An 8284-nucleotide genomic window follows, 5' to 3' on the forward strand; every position below is an offset into this window, starting at 1 on the left:
CCCACAAAAATCAAACAAACAAAAAAAACCCTTCACAGATGTGATTAAATCAAGTGTTTTGTGATGGGGAGGGTATCCTGGATTATTCAGGTGAACCAAAGTAATCACAGGAGTCCTTAAATGTGAAAGAGGGAGTCAGAAGGGTCAGAGGGAGATGTGACTACAGAGAAAGGGTCAGAAGATGTGGTATGAGGAGTCAACTCACTGTTGCTGGCTTTGAAAATGGAGAAAGGAAGTCATGACCCGAGGAATGCCGTGGCCTCAATAACCTGGAAAAGGCAAGGAAGTGGACTGTCCACTGAACTCTCCAGAAAGGAACAGAACCCGGTGGACACCATGATTTTAGTCCAGTGAGGCCTGGGTCAGACTTCAGCCCTCCAGAGCCATAAGGCAACAGTTGTTTTAAAGCCCTGAGTTTATGGTAACTTGTTACAGCAGCAAGAAGAAACTAATACACTTGTTATTCATGTTTCTTTTTGTTTCTGAGGATTCTATTTGGAATTAATGACTGACTAATGACGCCAGAATGCTGTACCAGGAAAACTCACTAAAACTCATACCCAGACAGAGAAGAAAAGGGATATGGAAGGATGAGACTGTGCCCCAAATGAGTAAGTGTAACAAAACTATTTATCATTTTAATTATATTTTAATGACAGTCCCTCAGAGGAAGTTGTGATTTGAATTTCAAGAATGGTACACCTTGGGTTGGCATGACTGACATTTGGTTTTATTTAGAATTTGAAGAGAATGACAACACGCTTTCATGTTAATGATTTAGCAAGTAGTAATACAAAATCTAAATTTTAATGCCTGCATTTTTGGTTAATATGTTTATCTCACAACAAACTAAGAAGACAAAAACAAAATCAATATCTTTAATGTTATTCAAGGGCCATCTTTTAAATCTGTGGGAGAAGCCTTGATCAAATGGTTCCTTTTTGCTTCATTCTCTTTCATCAGGGAAGTCAGAGGTAGACAAGATTCACTAGATCATAAATTAATGATCCTATGTTAATGCAGATGCCCCTGCTAATTAATAAAGGAAAGTAAAATGTGAAGCTTGAATGTATAAAATAGCTTTCAGCCTAGGAGAAAGATCAAAAATTCTTTTCCTCATATCTAGACAAAATTTGATCATGTTTTACACTAAAAGTAGATTTATAAAATCCTGACCCTAAAGCTTAGTCTCAGTGGTTCTTCTTGAACAGATTTTCTCCCAGACAGAGGAGCAGGCACAACTGGGCAACGTCAGAGCAGACGGAGGAAATTCCCACAATGCTGTGTTGCTAGACAGCATCCCCAAGTGCGTCACCGGTTGCTGGAGCCACCTTTTGTCTTTCCCCAACCCCTTTACTGGTTACCAGGACTTCCTTCTTGTGGATTCCAGGTACCTGGTGTATTGGGAGCAATAAGCCTCAGAGAAGATGCACCTCCTGTTTGGGAGTGTAATGCTATGAAATAGCACACTTAGGAATGGAAGCTCATAAGAATCAACATAAATAAATACAGAAGCCAAATTTCATTTATGACCTAGCATCAGAAATTACATGCCAATGTATCTGTAATATTGTATTGATTACATGGATCATCTTTACTTGTTGTAGGAGGGGACATGACAGTGAGGAGGTGAGCCTCATGGAGGGCCATTCTGGGGGGCTAACTACCACCCAACAGATTATCTTTTTTCAAAGACATTCATTAGTTTTGGCCCTTTTGACTTCAACCTACAGAAATACTTCCTCCAGAACTGACAAGTTTATGCAATTGTCTGCCTTCATTCTCTTCCTCCAGAGTGGTAGCACCCATGTGATGACTGTAGGGCCTTGACTGGAAAGATTAATATTGTTATCATGAAAAAAAAAATCTACCAAGTAACTCAAGCCCATGAATAATCTCTGTGCTCTGAAAGAAAGCCTTTCTTTCTTCTCAATGCAAACAAGCAAACAATAACAAATAACTTCTGCCTGGGTTTCAGCCAAATACTTTAAGACTTGAGATCTGGGGAGAAACTGACTTTATATGGGTAAAGGAGGAATGCCATATTCTCCACTTCCTTAACAAAGTCTCTTGAGTAGTATCTCTTCTCCATTACACATAGTTAATGGATAATCAAGGTTCTGAAGCTGATGAAATTGATACATTTTACACAGTAGTGGACACAATTTCAAAACTGTTGGCCAAGTTTTAGATGTGAGTGCATGCCAATGCCAAAAGCAATGAGACACAATGGTATGTTGTGTTTCGTTATTTGCCAAAGAAGCCAAACCAAGTTGATGCCAAGCATAGCATGTGCTTCATCAGTTCAACAAGTACAGTACCAAAATTTTGCATCCAGATCAGACCTTTGTTTGGCAAAGAAACTTTTAGCAATTTGGGAGATGTCAATGGCCTCTGAGGTTCCAAAAGGGACTCACAATACAAGAGTTCTCTTGTATCGGAGTATACTTAATGGACAAAAGCCAAGAGTTAGATGCATTGAAAGATGTCAGTAACTGTCTTCAAGGGCAATGGCGTATTAGCCAAATCTTCCATGACATTCGTCAAATGGCTAAAAGAAATGATTGAAAGAACTGCTGGTGATTCTGGAATAGATGACTTTATATGTCAGGGATACAGTTTCAATATTCCTTCTCTCATCCAAACTAGAAGCCTTTTAAATATTTTCCAGGACACTTGGTTTCATAATTGTATGTGGCTTCTTTTCCTTAGAAATACTAAAAGCAGCTTTGATAGACGCATGAAAACAATGTTTTTTGTGTTTATAGAGGCACAGCCACATTTTGGTAAGGTTCCAGCCAAAAATATCTAGCTTGCCTGATGTGCTGAGAGGATGGACAGTTTAATGGGATTTGTATTTCCACTGGGAGGATCTGGGCCACATAAGAACTCTGTGGCTTTTGTATCCCATGATGGTCAGTAGTAAAAGTAGAAACAAAGATGCAGAAGACTTAATCAGTTGTTTCTTTTCCATGACATTTCCCCCAACTTAACTTGGGCCTGATTAAAAAGGCAGAGATGCCAGGATATATTTCCTTTCATTATTATCTATAGGAAACTAATCTCATTGCTGTATCATGGGGGTGATGACGATTTTTGCCTTACATGACCATGTTCCATAGCATTGTTTGCATTTATGAGAAGCAAAATGGTACCATAACAACAAGGTTGATATTAAACATGATTTTTAAAAAAAAATAAAAGCAACTATCAAAGCCATTGAAAGGCAAAACAACAGAAAAATAATATTCTCTCAAGGCTCATCCATGAATTCTGTTAAGGACTGAATGTGTCCCTCCAAAATTCGTTTGTTGAAACCCTGCCACAGGTGGGACCTGTGGGAGGTAATTAGGGTTAGAGATGACATCATGAGGGTGAAGCCCTCATGAATGGGATTAGTTCCCTTATAAGAGTTGTGATCATCCCCTCTCTGCTCTCCGCCTTGGGAGGACACAATGTAAAGTCACAGTCTGCAGTTGGGAAGAGAGCTCTTGCCAGAACCTGGCCATATGGGCACCCTGATCTCAGGCTTCCAGCCTCCAGAACTGTGAGAAGTAAATTTCTGTTGTTTATAAGCCACTCAGTCTACGGCACTTTGTTATAGCGACCCAAATTTGTCCAAGGCAAATTCCCTAGGAAACCATGCCATATTTACTTGGTTTCTTGTCTTTCCCCCACTGGACTGAGTTGCTTGTGGTCAGGAACTGTGTCTTTAATCTCTTTGTCCTGACAATATTATTACTTATAACAACCATGCAGAACAGAAGTTACTGGGCTTTCCATACCATCGACCTCAGAACAGTGAACTGTGGTGCTGGTTGCATAATGAGCGTTCACTAAAAAACCTACAGAAGAAATGAATGAATGCATACCTGAGAAAAATAACTTGTCAGTGTATCTCTACCACTAGCTGGGGAAAGGAGTCCCTTGATAGAGATATTCCAATCTAGGTGGCAGGTCAGCTTTTCTTTTGTCCGTGAGCATGCCAGGCTATCACAATCTCAAGAGTAATGAACTTGAGATCAGAGGACCTGGGTTCAATTTATATCTCTACTACTTGTTTGCTGGGGAACAGGTTTCTACTGGCTATTTTACGCCTTCATATTGTAAATATTTGTTGCTTATCTATTTACGCTCAATGGAGATGCTAGGAATATCAATGAACCACTCTGAGCCTTGATTAACTAACCTATAACACGAGAACATTAATTATACAAGATTGCTATGAGGGTTAAATAAGGTTGAGTGAGATAACATGTGAAAGTACCTAGAATCTGTCACAGTGCTTGACATACAGTAGGTGTTTAATAAAATTTAAACCCATGTTCAGCCGATCATCCAGCTCCCTTTGCTCTGACCATATTCACCAAACAACCGTCTCAGGCTAATTTAATTTCTCAAGAAAACTTCTGGACTAGAAGTAAAAAGTACTGGTGTCATGATGTGAATGTTCTCATCTTAAGTGCAAATTTGCTTCCAGATTCTTGCTTAAAAATCAAGTTTTGAGTGTTTGTGTGTGTTGATTATTGTGAGTCATTTTCCAGAGGCTATCACTCCTGGGTGAACTAATATAAAATAACCAGCTTCCTAGACTTACAAATCTGAGGACCAGACCTGGACTTGCAATGACCACATTAAGGGCAGATACCTTTGGAATCTCAGACTCGGGCAGAGGACTTGTATGTTTCCCCATCCTCTCCTCTCCAGCCCCAAACACTGGAAAAATCCATTAGCTTTTGCCTTTAGCGATTGAGCCCACAAAGGAGGTGGAACAAGATCTTGGGATGGGATCAGCCGGCACAAAGGACTCGGGTTCGCTCATTCATTCGGCTAAAATTCTCTGAGCATTCATTGTGTGCCAGCCTCTGTGTCAGGTCTTAGTGATGACAGAAGGAAAAAACAGGGTCCCTGCCCTTGAGAGTTCAGGATCTGGGATGAGCTTGTGTATCGGTTTGGAGAGTGTGTCAGGTGTCTGCCTAGTTCACAGCTTTGCGTGAACCTGCCAAACAAAAACTGGCTCCAAGTGAGAGATTACGTGTATCTCTAAGTGTTACTAGACATATATACATATATACTTGCACATCATGGGAGGGCTTGAACTTTAGAAAAACTGCATCACAAGAGCAAGCTGACTTCCTATACTGCAGTCACTGAGAGGTAGGTTTAGACTCTGACACGTTGGAAGCTTCACCTAGTTGCCTCATCTATAAAATTGTGTTACTGAATATTTTGTTTGTAAAGAGTGCATATTTAATTCATTCATTCACTCCCTTACTTAACAACCATTTATTGAGAGCCTGCCGTGTGCTAGGAATTGTTCTGGTCTCAAGACTGAGTTTGGCTCCGCAGATTCAAATCCTTCCCATCAGTCTAATTCCAGCTTCAATCTTACTCTCTCCAAATTATCAGCCAGATCCTGGTGTCTAATCCCTCTGAATGCCTGTACTTTCACCTTTACCTTATCTTTGGGTAATTATTTAAAATTTAATTGAAATTTAACATATGTGCAAAAAGTATACATAAGTTGACATGATTACAACTGAATATACTCATATAATCATCACCCAGATTGGAAAAACCCAGAAAGCGACCAGCACAGTAGTCCCTTAACCACAGTCCCCCAAACAAGGGTGATTACTATCCTGACTTGTAACAGCACAGAGGAGTTTTGACTGTTTTGTACTTTTTATTAATGGAATCATCTTTAGGCATTTATAACCTACTGCCTGGGTTGCTTTAATTTCTAGATTTTGTGGGTTTTTTAATGATGAGAATGCAAATTTCTTTATGTAACTTTGGTAGAAAAAAATCAGAATCTGGAACACGTATTGGATGGAAAGCATTAAACTGAGTGCTGTTCAGCCTCGTCCCTTCACCCAAGCTCCTGGAGATGCAGACTTAAGAACTTGTCTGAGAATGGGATCTAGCTTTTTATTCCAGTCATCATTGCAGGATACTACTGTGAGTGCACATGTATGTAAAATTATTCCAGGTCAATTTATCACTGCCTAATTAAAGCAGCATTTCTGAAAATGTGCATGAGAATAAAAAATAAGGTGTTTTTTTCCATCCTAATAGTATTAATGGAGAGTTCTCCAGACTGGAGACCTTACTGCTGACCTTTTGGGTTTATCTTAAACGCTGTTCTTAGCCTCGTAGCTTCCTTCTTGTGACTTTATTGATTGACAAGAGAAGAGTGTCACGGGGTCCCATTAGTGATGGTGTGACAGGTGATTTATCTTCCTCTCCAACCTAGGAAACACCAAGCTGCCATAATGCTAGTGAAAGATCCTTTTACTCCTGGCCTATTCTCATGTTCCTTTTTGTTTTCTTTTGTTATTTGTTTGACAGATTATCAGCATTAACTCTTGCTAAAAGCCAGGCAGGTCCTTTGTCAAGAACCAACATGCAACCCTCCTGAGAATATTTTTCTATGTAGCTTACTTTCATTTTCAGCCTTGGTACCAGCCTTCCCAATCCCCAGTATTCTGGTGGGTATTGACCTCTACTCTGCCCTCAGGACCGTAGCAAATGAGTTGTTCTCAGACATAAGGAAGGAAGCCCTTGAAATGTCGCTTCCCTATGGAGCCATTCTGGGAAACACTGACCTAGCAAATGGCCCCAGCGTATTCCCTGAGGATGCCCATCTCCAAATCGCCACAAACAAATTCTGTAAAGTCACAGAAGTTCAAGATGCTTAAAGGGCCTCAAGGGAGTAGGAAGACAGTGGTTGAATGATCAGGGACAAGCCAGCAGACAGAAGCCTGCAGTTCAGGGAGCAAGCTCCAGGTGGTGGAGCTTGAAATATCCAAGGTTTTCTGCTCACTGCTTCTGTTGATAGTTTTATTGTTGCCAACTCAATGTTGGACAGTGTACAAACCGGGGACAGACATCCCACATTCTAGATCATTAGTCCATCTTCTGACTCCCCATCACGACATCCGCATTAACCCTTTTAGAACTCTATCTCTTATAGGCAAGACTGAGACAATCACTTCAAGATCCACAGAGTCATTTCCAACCCTTTCCTCCCATTACCTGCACACTGATACTCTTTCCTACTATTCGTAAGGAGAAGTATCATAAAAATGCTATCAAGCAAGAGCGCTAATAAACCAAATGCGCCTCCAGCGTATTGGTTCATATTTTGTTGCTTCCTTTTGTTCAAGCTGCGGTTTTCCCATTTTACCAAGTAGGTGAATGGAAGGGGAGCAGAGTGTGGGGACCTCAGGGGCAGATTCAGAAACACCTTTTCTTATCCCTTACTTTTGTTAGGATGGTGACCATCAGTGCCAATGACTGACCTGCACATCTTCCTTCGTTGCCATGGCAGCAACTAACAGGGTCTCCAGTTGGACCCAAGGGCTTGGGAAACAAAGCCATGGGAAAATATGTTTTCTTGACCCTTTGCAGGAAATCCTGCCCAACACACACAAGAATGCAGCATTTCCTGGACCGTCAGTTGCTCAGGTCCAGCCATCAAGGGTGGGCTTGAATGAGCCTGGAAAAGATGCTCACATTCTCAGTGAATTAGAAAATCTGAAAGTCATGACCAATGTATAAAGATGCCAACATACAACAAAACCCTGGCATGAATTAGTCGGGCCTCTGTGAAAAAAAATGACATGTATGTTTCAAAATAGACTAAAAGAAGGGAGATACATATTTGACCCTGACATTGCCCATTTTCCCTGCTTCATTTTCAGCTGCTTCCAAAGTTTCTACCCACCGAGATCAACAGGGTAAGATACTGGTCTGAAAGAAAGAAAAGGGAGGTCTGTCTCATGACATTAGAAACAAATGATTGTTCAATATCCTTATTCTAAAAGCCATGGCTCTAAATTAAAGGGGGGAAAATGCAAGCTACTATTTCCTTCCCTGGGTCCTGGGGGAGGTCACAAGAGTAGGTAATGCACAGCTGTCTTGCTCTGCACTGGCCTCTCAGGTGGTGACATAGAGCAGCGATGGTGTCTGCAAATAAACATACCGAGAGAAACATCTGTCTTCCTGCCCCTCTCTTTTCCAGACAAATGGCACTTAAGATTTCCATTTTGGACTTGTTAAGTGTTCCCCCCAATACCAGCTTCTGTGTTAACCACACCTCCTTCTTTTCTTTTTTTTTTTTTCAATGAAATACAGTCAGTTTACAATGTATCAATTTCTGGGGTATAGCATAGTGTTTTGAGTCATCTGTATACAGGCATGTATTTGTTTTCATATTCTTTTTACTCTTTTTCTTTGAATCTGTTGGTCACTTTTCTTGACTAGCATTTTAAGATAAAAA

The sequence above is a fragment of the Vicugna pacos genome, chromosome 23 (genome assembly GCF_048564905.1).
Source record: "Vicugna pacos chromosome 23, VicPac4, whole genome shotgun sequence".
Lineage (NCBI taxonomy): Eukaryota > Metazoa > Chordata > Mammalia > Artiodactyla > Camelidae > Vicugna > Vicugna pacos.